Source organism: Hordeum vulgare, chromosome 3H, assembly GCF_904849725.1.
Source record: "Hordeum vulgare subsp. vulgare chromosome 3H, MorexV3_pseudomolecules_assembly, whole genome shotgun sequence".
Classification (NCBI taxonomy): domain Eukaryota; kingdom Viridiplantae; phylum Streptophyta; class Magnoliopsida; order Poales; family Poaceae; genus Hordeum; species Hordeum vulgare.
Window position 1 is genome coordinate 26,800,845 of NC_058520.1, and position 14,436 is coordinate 26,815,280.

Below are 14,436 nucleotides of genomic sequence, written 5' to 3' on the forward strand. Positions count from 1 at the left end.
CGTTGATGCGCCCATCGTGGTAATCGCCGCTCTCAAATTTTGATAAGATTGAGATAGGTTATAAAAAAAAGATAGACAAGGACATATTATTTAAAAAATAAGATGAAATATTGGGACGAATTGTCAAAAAAGAAAAGATAGATTGAGACAGACAGAATGAAAAATCGTATTAATAGAACAGGAACAAAAATAAATAAGCAGCTCGGTGTGGGCCCTCCACCAGAGTTTCCTCTCGCAAAGGGAAAACAAAAATCAGCCGAATTCCTGGACCATCCGATGTCATATGTACCCATGTAATCCGACATCCGTAGACGACGACTGGGCATGAGAGAATGCGCCCACCGGAGCGCCGCCGGGTAGCTTAGTCATGGCCATCACAAAATCTATGGTTCCTTAAATGGCACATTCTTTAGCCTTGTCGTTCGGGTATTTTAGTTATTTCTATTTGGTAGTCCGGTTTGTGGATAATTCAGGTATTTAAAAACGGAAACAAAAAAAATTCTGTCAAAAAAATAACCGAATCCAAATTACCCAAAATTTCTGTTCGGGTAATTCGGGTACCCAAAAAACCCAAAATATTCGAAGCACACATCAACTTTTGGTATGAATAATTCGGATAGTATGGGTATTTTGCATAGTATGGGTATTTTAGTTGGTATGGATAACATGTAAGTGTAATAATTGCATAAATAATTTGGTTAGTATGAATAATTCAGATATATGAGTAACTAGAACCCGAATCCTAACCCAAAAACCGAATAGTCAAAAAATAAGAATCGAACCCTAACCCGATAACCGTATTACCTGACAATTCGGATAATTCGGTTTGGTTTGGGTTCGGGTAGCAGGTTAGGATACACAAACGTCCAGGATGACATGTTCTCCACTGCGTCGCGCATCCTCCTCCGCGAACGGGGCGTCAACCTGAAGAAGAAAGCACTGATGGAGGATTGCTTTGCCGGCCTCAACTGCCTTCAAAGGCTTTTGTTGTCATTAGCGAGAAGCATACATCCGTAGTACACTTCTATATTATCTTGTCCCCTTTTGTGGATCTTAGTTATTTTGTGGATTTTGTATTGACCCAGGATCATGCTGGCAATCTTTCCCTACCGCTCCCACTTTCTTCATTTTTCCTTCTGCTTCTCATGTAATCTCTTGCAATTTTTCTCCTTCTTGCAATCGACATGCTACATATTTTTAGAGCAATCACTTCTCAGCAATTTCTACCGTTTTTCTCTTTTTCTTCTTTCCTTTTTGAACAAGGGAAGGACCCAAAGCTCCATCATTGATCTATCGGAAATTCCTAGGGGCACGCACCTGCCAAGCCATGTCCACCTGCGAGGCAACTATTTGATTGCCTCACGATGCACGAAATAGTTGAATCCCGCACGAGGGTACAATAAATTATGAGTTTCAGCGTTTGGAAATTATAATTTTGCATCTAAAAATTCTGACTTTCTCGCTCGCATGTACCAAGTTTTACATATTTCAAAATCCAAGCATATTTGAAGAGTCAAAGTCCCGTTGAGAATAAAAATATTCATGTGGTTCGTACGCAAAGGAGTTATTCTAACAAAGGACAATTTAGCAAAGCGTAATTGGAAAGGCAACCAAAGATGTAACTTTTGTCAGAACAAAGAATCTATCAAGCACCTCTTTCTCGAATGCCCTTTTGCTTAACTACTATGGCGTTCAATTCATATTGCTTTTAATATCAGCCCCCCTAACAGTATCAACACGTTATTTGGGACGTGGATAAAGGATGTTGATTTACAGTTGGGACAGCTTATTCGTGTGGGGACCTGTGCATTGTTGTGGTCTATTTGGAACTGAATGAATGATTTAGTATTTAACAAATGCAATTCCATCAATTTTTTGCAGGTTATCTTCAGGGCTACTGCCTTGATCCGCACGTGGTCATTACTCACTCCTGCGAAAGTCAGGGAGCCTATGGTTACTGGATGTGTCCGCTGAGAGATGGTAGCTTAGGGTATCTTCAACCGGTTTGAATGACGGCACATTAATAGAATAGGTGGATAGTCATCTAGGTCTATTATCATCGCCAGTTGTGGCGCGGATGGCGTCTTGTATCTTTCATTTTTTTCTCTAAGATTGCTATATTTGTTTTGAACTCTTTCGGTACTTTTAATAAAGGGTTGTATGCATCACTCGATGCAGAGGCCGGGGCGATGTCTTCTTTTCTACAAAATCAAGTTTTATAGATAAAACTGTAACATAATTTTTTGTCAGTCGTAGGCACAAAATACATGATTTTTAACGATCACTTGTACTAAGTTTCAACATTGGAACATAACTTTTTTTCTAAGTCGTCAAACTATATTCGAAATGAATTTTATCTAAAATTGCTACTCACGAGAAACACGAATATGAAAACATAACTTAATTTAAACTTTTCATTTAATAAAGTATATAAAAATTTAAATATCAAAAGCCAAAATAGAAAAAATCAGTGTCATGGGACTTGCGTGCCCTAAATCCTCATCCATTTATCTATCTATACCATTCTTTAGTGTGCGCATAACTTTGAATGTAAGCCCTTGATTTCACTCTATCCAATGGTCGATAATTGGCAAATCCAAACCAAACTAGCCACTAGATCTACTCGTTAGCATTGAAAACCACGGCACTATTTGGTCAACCATCCCGAACATTCATGCGAACCCGTGGAGACCTACGAGGCATGTGCTCACGCAAACATGTGGGTTCACATGCTGTTTTGCTGGTTTCTTTTCTTCTCTTTTCTTTTCCCTTGGAGTAACTCTGTCCTCCACGTGATTAATCTTGCTTGCTGCACTTACGCACATGTCACGACATAGAGTCCAATCTCGATTTAGTTACTCCTTTCGTTCAAAAATTTAATATATTTGGGATATTTTAATAAATATGTATGGATTAAAATGAGTGAATGAACGCACGAAAATACATCCATGTACATCAAATTGAAAGAAAAACTAAAATATCTTATACTAATAGTGAACGGAGGAGTGCTAATTCTGTGTTACCTAAGAAAATGCATGATTCATGTATTTAAATTAAGATATCAAAACCACATGGAGCTAATTAGCTACATTTAACATTCTTTCCTAATATACTCGCATAAAGATATATTCATAATCTCACATGTTATTATGAACTATCCAAATACTACAATTCGTTACTGCTATCACGAATAAAAGATGTTTCCAAATTATAAGTGTCACACGTCAGATGCGTGTCACTCCGGCCCTGACGTTTTTCAATGGCAATTTCAGTCACACAAGGATAACAATTTTCGGTCACGCACGACAAGTTTCTGTTAAAAATAAACCAAAGCACAAAAGGTGTCATCCTCGCGTAACTAAATGTGCCGTCTAAAACGTTCAAAGTTGCCATGTTCTCATACGGGACCTTCGGTAGTTATAAGGGTCCAAGATATTAAATATGAACGACATACATACTGAAATGAGTGAATAAACACACTAGAAGGTGTCTAGATACATTTGATTTAGAAAAAAAAGAAGTTACACTCCCTAACTTCAAATTATTTGTCTTAGATTTGTCTAGATACACGTAATTTGGGACGAAGAGGTTGTATGAATGAAGGGAGTATTTAATAGACACGTAAAACCAGTTGTCATTATTTTCGTATGTTGGCGTAATATTATAGGCAGCTCTATAATAATAAAATGTGTAATAAGGTGTAACATAATCTATATATCTTGAAAAAAACATCTCTGTAGGTTTAGCATGCGTATCCTAAGTAGGCATATGTTTGACAGTGACGTGCTTGCACGTGGAATTTACGAGTTAAAAGAGTTGATCCAAAAGGGTGTGCATTTAGATGTCCTTGAACTTGGCAATAAGGACCTTGGACACAATATTCATCACGTAACCAATCCCATTGTTGTCGGGACAAAACCACTTTGGACAATGAGATCGGCACAACACCATAGCCAGCCCCACGACTTGCTAGATACATGTGGAAGATGTCGAGGATGAAAATCTCCACACGTGAGAACCGAGCATAGCTCAGCTGGGTTCGCGCTGGAGTTTGCAGTCAGCCTGTTCGTGTTCAAGTTTTCTTCTTTAATAATGCCAGCAGGCTAGTTTATTCTGGGTTGGTCTCGTTTTTTTTAATCTCCACACGTCAGAGCTCCGAATGGCGCCCTTCAATTCCACAAGTTCCAGCCGCGGGGCGGAGAGTAAGGAGGCATTGGCCGGCGCTATAGCTCACTCATTATGAGCACAAATAGGAGCAACGTCACTTGCTGTAGATCCATCGCCCAAAAAAAAACAGTTTGACGGGACTCTTCCTCCTACTCAACCTTTCTTCCAACCACCACAATGCATAAAGGGATTGGGAAATCTAGAGGGCCTTAGAGCAACTTAGCAGACTCTGCATCCCATCGACCCGCAAAACGCGTTTGTAATTCGCGCAAAACTATTTTTGCAGACCGGCGCGGGCTGGCATAGATGCAGACCCCCAACCGGATCCGTAAAAAAAAATATTCGTGAAATATGTTTTTTTAGGGCTGGCTTCTGCGGGTTCTGCTCGGGCTCCACCACGACGACCCGCAAACAAAAAAACTGCAAATCTCTCATTTGACATAGGGTTTGGCAAACAAGTTCAAATTCAAACGACATAAACAGTTTGCGCGCAAATAAAAGCGAAATTCATTACGCAAAAGAGGGCATGCAAAGGTTTGCGCCCATGTTCGACATCATCTTGGGGGTCGATCTTCACTCCGCGCCATGGAGTCCATATTGAAGTTCATCGGGGCCACCGAATCCACCTCCGTCGCTTGTTCCAACTTCCGCACCGAAATCATCCACATTGGCACCATATGGAGCAGAGAAAACATCACGGGAATTGGAACACAGACCGGCCGAGGCGACTATTCTCCTCTTCAGGATCTCTCTCCTTGCCATATCATGTCATGTTTTGGTGAGGTCGTCCATGTCATTGCGGTTCATTGACATGATCTTGTTCTCCTCGGCGAGCAACAATGACATCGATTTGGTTTCAGAGGCGCGTGCTTTTCTCTCCTCAATGGGAGCTTTGCGGAGCGCCTCTTCCTTGAGCATTTGCCATTTTTCTTGCTTCTCTTTTGCCTTCTTCTCGGCCAACTCTTTCTTGATCTTCAACGACTTCAACAACATCAACTCACTTGGTTGCACCATGGCATCAATCTTCTCCCTCAAGCTCGTTGCTTCTTGCTCTCTCTTCATCTTCTCTTTAGTCTTCTTGTCGCCATCGGGCTTGTGCAAATTTCTTGGGCCATCATCATCCTCATCTTCATCCATGTTTATAAGTGAGCCTCTCTTTGGTGGGGATTCTTTGTCGATCAACTTCCACTTCTCGCACTTTTGGAGCAACTCCCAACAATGCTCTAATTTGAAGAATTTGCCTTCCGAAGCTTCCATGTCCTTGTATCTATGTTGAGCAATCTTGTCCTACAAAATGTGAACAAAGTGATGCAATTATTTCCCATGATACATTATGATGATGCACAACTTGAACAAAGGAAAAACAAATTTACATAGTCGGACTCCACGGTGCCACTTGGAGGTGCATTGCGTACTTGCTCCAAGCAAGCTGCCCAACGGCTGCACATAGGCTTGATATTCTCCCAACGCCCTTGAAGTGACTGAAATGTGCGTGCAGTCCTATTAGGATACTTTTTCATAATGCGGAAGTATTGATCTTCGATCCTTTGCCAATATCTCCTGGCGGTTCGAGAAACACCCGTGCATGCATCAAGAGACACCGCACTCCATGCTTGGATCAAAGCTTGATCTTCCAAGATCGTGTAGTTCTTCGATCTTTGGCTTTTCCCATCATTTGCTTGCGATTGCTCAAACGCTTCCGCTTCGATCTCCTCCAATTAGTCCGCAGCACCATGATCATCCACGCCGCCATCCGTTTCATTGTAGTTGAATGGTCCGAAAGAGGCTTGATCAATGTCAACCGCATTCGTGTCCAACATGTTCATGAACTCGGTTGTTGCATTGTTCGAACCACCGCTATAGCGAACGATAACAAGTCACGAGCTATCGAGACTAATGGCGAAAAATGAAAAGGAATCGCCAAGACCGAAGAGGCATAGCTTCCGGCCATTTCATCGAACACCTCGGCCACGGGGGGAGGGGCATCGTCCAACGGCATCACCGGAGCACCTCCTTGTGGGGGGGGGGGGTGAAGTCAGAGGTTGAATAAGGTGGCTTCCTTATAGCCGGAACCTTCCTCCGCTTTACGCCCGCGGCCTTGCCGGCCTTCTCCGCCGCCGGCCGGGATCGCACTGCGGCGTTGGCGCCCGAAGCGCGGGCCGTCGCGGCGGGGGTAGCTGGATTCCCGCCCTGCACGACCACGTTGCCCTGCCTCTTTCGGGAAGTCGCGGCGTGTGCTTGGGCGACGGCGGCGGGGACAACATGGCCGACAACGAGATCCGCGCGAGGGGAAGGAGCATGCGCGATCTCGATGGTGACGGGGGACAACATGGGTCCTCCATGGCGGCGAGGAATGGCCGGGGAGGAGGAACCGGAGCTTGCGGGGGACAATGGTGGCGGAGGGTGCGGGGAGCAGGGAATGGGCGCGCGGAAATGTCCCTCCCGCCAAATCTCTGCGCGATCTCGATGGTGACGGGGGACAACATGGGTCCTCCATGGCGGCGAGGAACGGCCGGGGAGGAGGAACCGGAGCTTGCGGGGGACAATGGTGGCGGAGGGTGCGGGGAGCGGGGAATGGGCGCGCGGAAATGTCCCTCCCGCCAAATCTCGCGCTGGATAGGGGTTTAGCTCGGGTCGGCCTCCCAGCCCGTGAAGATAGAGGTTGGGGGAGAAGATTTGCCGCGCCCCGTAAAAGAATTGTGGGTCGGAGCGGAATGTGGGGTCTGATTGTGCGGATTTTTCGGCCCCGACCCACAATTTAACGGTTATTTTACGGATCGGGGCGGAATGCAGGGTCTGTTAGAGTTGTTCTTAGATCCGCTCAGTTGGTCCCCTCCCGCAACCGTCTGTCCAGCCACCATGGCTACAAAAGTGACCGCGATAAGGAGGGGCGGAACAAGCTCTAATTTAATCTATACTACTAATAAACAAGCGAACATTTTCTTCTCTAAAGACACCCCATCTAATGTACACACAACAACTCAAAGCAATTAGAGCCTTATGATCAGATCTATTCATTTAAATCTAACCGTTAACATAGCAACTAAACTCACCGAAAGTATGTTTAGCACTTTTAGAGGCGGAAGAAAACTCTGCCATCCGCCGAATCCTCGCTGAATCCTCACGAAAAAGGAAAGCACACATCTCCCGTTAAAAAAAAGAGCCCACGCTTCGTCCTGCCCTGCCTCCATCGTTCCCCACTCCCATCCCTCCCTCCTCTCTCCTCCTCGCCGCCACCACAAGACGCCGCCTGAGTCCCTCTCCTCCCTCAAGCAGCGGCAGCGGCAGCGCAAGACGCAGCGGGCTCGGCCTTCTTCAGCGGTGTTGTTCTACTCCGGTCGCTCTGTCATCCCTGCCGCCGCGCTCTCGCCCTTGCGCCACAGCGCACGCCGCTCCGTCTCCCGCTCCGACACGGCCGGGCCAGGAGCACCCGCCCCCGCTCGCAGCATGTGGCCTTCCGCCTCCGACGACAAGATCAAGAATCCATCGCCATCGCCGTCGCCCTTGACCCCCGCGCCGTCCTCGGTACCCACCCTCGCCGACCACCTGACCAACGACGCCACGGACAGCGCGGACGCCGTTTCCGTGGCGCCGCCGTCGCTGCAGTCGCTCTCCCGCCAGCGCAGCTGCACCGAGCTCCCGCGCTTCGCCGACGCCGAGGAGAGGAAGATCGGCAGGTCGTCCGGGAAAAGCGCCGGCCAGGCGTTCGGCCGCTCCATGCGCTTCCTGCCGACGTCCAAGCCCGCGGCCGTCACGCTCACCCCGGGCCGCTCGCGCCGTCGGACCTCCACAGGCTCGCGGCCGGCTACTCCCTGGACGCGCCGTCGCCCGCACCTCTCGCGGACACCGCCGCCGCCGCCCTACCCATGCCGTCCCCACTGCCCCGCCGCTCCTCCTACACGACTTCGCCACACACCTCTAGCCGTCGGCCGTGTATCGCGGGACATCGTCTGCCGCTCCTCTACGGTCTCGCCTGATAGCTCTCCCTGTCAGACATGGGGCGGACGGAGGAGAGATCGATACAAGTCGCAAACGATCTCATGGAGTAGCTAGCTGGCTAGGCGGTGTCTACCTAGCCCCAGGAACACGTCGGCCTACAGCAAGGGGCATGGGAGGCTTGACATAATCGTCTTCGTCTGCCATGGAGACAAACAGAGTCGGAGCTTGCTGGGCGGCGGCTACAGCCTACAGGTTGAGAATGAGCACTAAGAGAGAGGGGAAAGGAGGCAGGGATTGTTGGCCCAGAACCGACGCCGAGTACTTTCCGGCGACGGTGACGATCGACGACGAAGACGAACCACTGGCTGAACTCGACGGAGTATTTTACGTCGAGATGTACTGCACCAACATAGTACAGCTAGCAAGCTGCTTGATCGATCCGAAGCATCCCACGCACGTAGCCGGCGTATAGCAACAGGCTCGTATCGAGCCTGGTTCTTTTGTTTATTGATCTCAACTCTTGGTGCTATTACAACGCAGGGGTACATGGATATTTAAAGGAGATAAGCTAGTCCTAAACTAGTCCTAGTCCAATTACAAATCCTATGCTAGGTGACTGTTCCGGTTCAACACGAACTCGGACGCCATGGTTAACTCCAACAATCACCCCCCTAAACACGATGTCCTCATTTTACAGCTTGGACGCCGATCCTTCTCCGCATCTCTGTAAACTTCTGTCGTCCCAAAGACTTGGTCAGGATATCTGCAAGCTGATCGTCGGTGCAAACGTAGTTGACTTCAATCTTGCCTTCTTCCACGCACTGTCGTATGTAGTGATACCTTATATCTATGTGCTTACTCCTGTCATGATGCACTGGATTCTTACACAGGGCAATCGCAGATTTGTTGTCAACATTGAGCACCACTCTTTCAGGTTCTTTATCTGTGAGGTCACCGAGTAGCCTTTCTAGCCACACACCTTGACCCGCTGCGGTTGCAGCTGCTATATACTCTGCTTCGCAGGACGATAATGCGACCACCTTCTGCTTTTGTGATAGCCAAGTTACTATGCTCCTGCCCAAGAAATATGCCAGACCCGAAGTACTTTTATGGTCATCCACATCTCCTGCCAGGTCGCTATCACTGTAGCCAAGTAGCTCCACCATCTCCTTCTTTTTCTCTCTCAAATAGACACAACCGAAGTTTGTTGTCCCTTTGATGTACCTGAGTATATGTTTGACAGCTACGTGCGTGGGATGCTTCGGATCGATCAAGCAGCTTGCTAGCTTGCTAGCTGTACTATGTTGGTGCAGTACATCTCGACGTAAAATACTCCGTCGAGTTCAACCAGTGGTTCGTCTTCGTCGTCGATCGTCACCGTCGCCGGAAAGTACTCGGCGTCGGTTCTGGGCCAACAATTGGTATCTAGAGCTTGGTTTATTGACGTGATCTTCGGAAAGCAATCGAAGGATCATGTCAAACCCGGGCAAGGAGATCGTTGTGGCGGGAGCTAGAGCACCGATGCCGATGGTTGGGGGGTCGCAATTCCCCCGGCTGGATCGAAAGGACTACGCACTATGGGCGATGAACATGGAGGTCGCGATGGAGGGAGCGGAATTCTGGGAAGCTGCCGATCCCGGCGGCGCCGAGTACGCGAAGGGCGCGACAAAGTACCGGACGGATCGTTAGGCGTTAACGGCGATCTACTCCGCCATGCCGAAGGATGTGCTGCAACACCTCGTCGGAAAGAAAACGGCGAAGGAGGCATGGGAGACCATCAAGATCCTGCACCAGGGTCATGACCGTGTCAAGGAAGCACACCTTCAGTCCCTCATGAGAAGCTACGAGTGCCTGAAGATGGAGGAAAGCGAGACGGTTGATCAGTTTGCCTCCCGTCTCAAGACCCTCGTCAACGGCATACGCGGCTATGGTTCAACTCTAGAAGAAGTTGCGATCGTCCGACGATTTTTGCGCGCCGCGCCGGCACGCTACATCCAAATCGTCACATCGATCGAGCAATGTCTTGACCTGAACACTCTCACGGTCGAGGATCTCGTCGGAAGGTTCAAGGCCCACGACGAGAGAATTCGTCTCAACTTTGGCGATTCGAAGGAGAGTGAGCATCTCATGCTTACAATGGCGCAATGGATGGCCCTGTCGAAAGGAAAGCAAGGTGGATCCACAAGCGGTAGTAAAGCAAAGGAGAAGCAAAGCCCGGCGAAAAAGGACCTCGCTGGACAGGAAGAAAAGGCTAGAAAACCAAGGAGAAAATTTGATAAAAAAAAGTAAGGTGTCACAATTGTGGAATCCTCGGTCACTTCAAGTCTGATTGCAAGAGTCCACCGAAGGAAAAAGCTCTCATGGCCAAGGGAGGCGATGATAGCGATATGATGCTCATGGTCGAAGTATGCGAGCTTATGGACGAGGATGGTCCAGCTCCGAAGGCACCGGCTACCGAGGTTGTCATGCTTGACGAAGAGAAGGTTTACCTTCATGACAAGAAGAGGGTGAACACGGCGAGGCACGTGTGGTACCTCGACACGGGAGCAAGCAACCACATGACCTGTGACAAGGACCAGTTTTCTGAGCTAAATCTCTCGGTTGGAGGCACGGTTCGGTTCGGTGACGGGCGGACCGTTGACATCACAGGGCGAGGTACTGTCCTGTTTGAGCTGAAGAATGGCGGTCACAAGGTACTCACAGATGTGTACTATATTCCCAAGCTAAAGAGCAACATCATAAGTCTTGGCCAGCTCGAGGAGCGTGGTTGCAAGATTGTGCTCGAAGATGGCTATCTATGGGGGTATGACCGTCAGAGGATGCTGATCATGAAGGTGCAGAGGTCGCCAAACAGACTCTACGTCCTCAACTTGGATCGTGTGGATCCAGTATGTCTCTTGTCAAGCATGGAGGACTCGGCATGGAAGTGGCACGCACGCTACGGTCATCTAAATTTCCAGGCTCTTCGGCAACTTGGACAAAAGGAGATGGTACGTGGCCTACCGTGCATTGATCATGTTGAGCAAGTGTGCGATGGTTGCCTTGTTGGGAAACAAAGGCGGGCCTCGTTCCCGAGAGAGGGAAACTTTAGAGCAAGTAAAGCTCTTGAGTTGGTCCATGGAGACTTGTGCGGACCCATTACACCGGCTACCCCAGCTGGGAACAAATACTTCTTACTCATCGTCGACGACTTCAGCAGATACATGTGGATTGTGTTGTTGAAGACGAAGGACCAAGCTTTGCAAGCCTTCAGGAAAGTAAAGATGGCGGCCGAGGTAGAATCCGAAGCCAAGCTGAAGGCCCTCCGTACCGATCGGGGGGGGTGAGTTCAAGTCTCGTGAATTCACAGAATTTTGCGAAGCACATGGGATCAAGCGGTATCTTACGGCGCCATATTCACCGCAGCAAAACTGTGTTGTGGAACGGAGGAATCAAACCGTGGTGGCGATGGCACGAAGCATGATGAAGAGCAAAGGGGTCCCGGGCAAGTTTTGGGGTGAGGCGGTCAATACGGCCGTTTATTTGCTGAACCGGGCTCCAACCAAGAGTGTGGTTGGGATGACGTCGTACGAAGCATGGTACGGACATAAGCCCGCGGTTGATCATCTTCGTACTTTCGGGTGTGTGGCGCATGTGAAGACGGTGGCCGGGCATACAAGTAAGTTGGCGGATCGGAGTACTCCAATGATATTGGTTGGCTATGAAGCAGGCTCGAAGGCGTACCGTGCGTGCAACCCCTCTACCAATAAGGTGGTTGTGACTCGTGACGTGGTCTTTGAAGAAGCAAGGTCATGGAATTGGAACTCTACCGAGCCGGTATACCCGATCTCTGATGAAATCTTTCACGTTGTTTACAACGAATACGAGCATGCCGATAATCAACCGGAGACTACAACGACGCCGAGTGATTCTCTGGACAACGGAGCGTAGCCGAACGCGCCAGATAAAGCAGGGATAGAGGCGCGCGAAGGCATGCAACAGGACGCGGTAGACGAGGCATGCGATGGCTCGTGCAACACACCAAGCAATGCTCGAAGCGCTCGACCAAGTGACTGCGTACCACACGGGAGCAGCCTGGGAGCTGCGCCTGGAAGAGAACCTGAATCGCCAGAAAACAGGAGTTTGGCAACTCCACAAGATGAAAATTCCTCGTCTTCGACAGAACAGGAGACAAGGGAACGTCCGCCGACACCAGTTCGTCTTCGACCAGTGATGGATTTATATCCGGAGGAAGCACTTCGTACTATTAATCCTGTCAAAGTTATAAGAAGAGGACGACAATGTTTGCTTAGCGTCGAGGAACCGACGAAATTTGAAGAAGCAAATACTGAGGAGTGTTGGCGTCGTGCTATGGATGAAGAGTTGGGATCAATACGAGACAACAAAGTATGGGAGCTCGCTGATCTTCCCAACGGTCACAAATCCATAGGGCTCAAGTGGGTGTACAAAGTCAAGAAGGATGCTGAAGGAAACTTGGTCAAGCATAAAGCTCGGCTCGTAGCTAAAGGATTCGTGCAAGAGCAAGGTGTGGACTTCGAGGAAGTGTTCGCTCCAGTCACAAGGATGGAATCGGTGAGGCTAGTTATAGCTCTCGCGGCTCAAGAATCTTGGAGGCTACATCACATGGATGTAAAATCCGCATTTTTGAACGGGGAGTTGGAAGAAGAAGTATACGTGAAGCAACCACCAGGGTACATCAAAGAAGGAGAAGAACACAAGGTGTTGAAGCTACACAAGGCATTGTACGGGCTACATCAAGCTCCTCGGGCATGGAACATCAAGCTTGACCGTACATTGGTTTCTCTTGGTTTTGAGAAAAGTCCACTCGAGCATGCTATGTACAAGCGAGGTAAAGGCAAGGATCGTCTCTTAGTGGGCATCCATGTTGATGATCTCTTGATAACTGGAGCAGACGAAGAGGAGATTGCAAGATTCAAGCTACAAATGAAGGAGCTATTCAAGATGAGTGATCTAGGGCTCTTGACATACTACCTCGGGATCGAGGTACAACAAAAGCCGAACGGGATCACAATATGTCAAGAGGCATATGCAAAGAAGATACTTGAAAGTTGTAGCATGGAGGATTGCAAACCAACTTATGCTCCAATGGAGCCTCGGCTTAAACTTAGCAAAAGGAGTGAAGCCCCTGCGGTTGATGCAACGGATTATAGAAGTGTGGTCGGAAGCCTAAGGTATCTTGTGAATACACGATCAGACTTGGCTTATTCCGTTGGCATAGTGAGTCGCTTCATGAAAGCACCCACGACTGAACATTGGGCAGCTGTCAAACATATACTCATGTACATCAAAGGGACAACAGGGATAACCACGAGGAGGTTCATGTTGTCGGCAAGACGGGAGAAGGCAGGAGCACGATGAATCGACGACGACGTCTTACGGATGGTGTTGGAGAAGATGACGTTCGTGTGCTCTATGCACGGCGTCACAACTAGGGTGCTAAACGGCGGGGTCAACCAGGGTGTGCAGGCCGGAGCCAGGCATACTGCGTGCGTGATGATGTCGGCGTGTTGTGCATTAGTGTTGGCCGGCAGAGGCGTGTGCAGCTGGCCAGCATGTATGAGGTGCGTGCGTGCGTCTTGCTTTGTTCAGGTACTGTCAAATTCAAAAGAGGAAGAGAACTTGAGTTGTGCTGTCAATTTCTGCATGCACTGTTGATGACTATTGGTGATTCAGATTCAGCATGGATAGTGTTGTTTAGGACTGAAATTTTATCGTGGTTGAATAAATAGGCATGCATGGTTGATTTTAGTTGCTAAAAGGAAGACCATTGCTACAAATTTTATAAGTAGGATGTCGTTTTGCACAGTTCTATCATGTTATTTGTATTGTACAGTCATAATTCTAAGCTTAATCTTGTTAGCTATGTAGCATTGCAGATCAGGCTCTTTTTTCCTAGCAGATCAATACCTTTGGTCAGATTTACCTTAGTTGATAGTGAATATAGAATACATGGTGTGAATATAATAAATAATTATGTGGTGGTGACCTATCAAAACTATTAATATGAATTTTCCAGTTCCGGCTTTTACAATTTTTATTCTTTCCTTCGGATCCACGGTTTGCTCTTCTAACACATAATACTATATATGCACATGCAGCCCCTTTCAGTTGAGCTAGATCCTGGGTATCCTTGAGAACATTTTTTATGGAATCCAGGTAAGTTCAGCATGATAATCATTTCATTTTGTTGATTTACTCTTTATCTGTGTTACTTGTCATGATTTCGTTCTTGTTAAATTAGCAACGCTCCCTAAAAACCATTGCTATTATATCTGAAGACGATGCACTCTACAAATTTAAGCCAGAAAA

At 47.9% G+C, this 14,436-nt stretch overlaps 1 long non-coding RNA gene across 1 annotated transcript; it reads left to right on the top strand.

Moving 5' to 3' along the window:
* Positions 1 to 13,590: 13,590 nt before the first annotated feature.
* LOC123439388 lies at positions 13,591 to 14,301 on the top strand. Its single transcript, XR_006630078.1, has 2 exons — positions 13,591 to 13,716; positions 14,226 to 14,301. It is a non-coding gene; the product is annotated as an uncharacterized LOC123439388 (long non-coding RNA).
* The last annotated feature ends 135 nt before the right edge of the window (positions 14,302 to 14,436 follow it).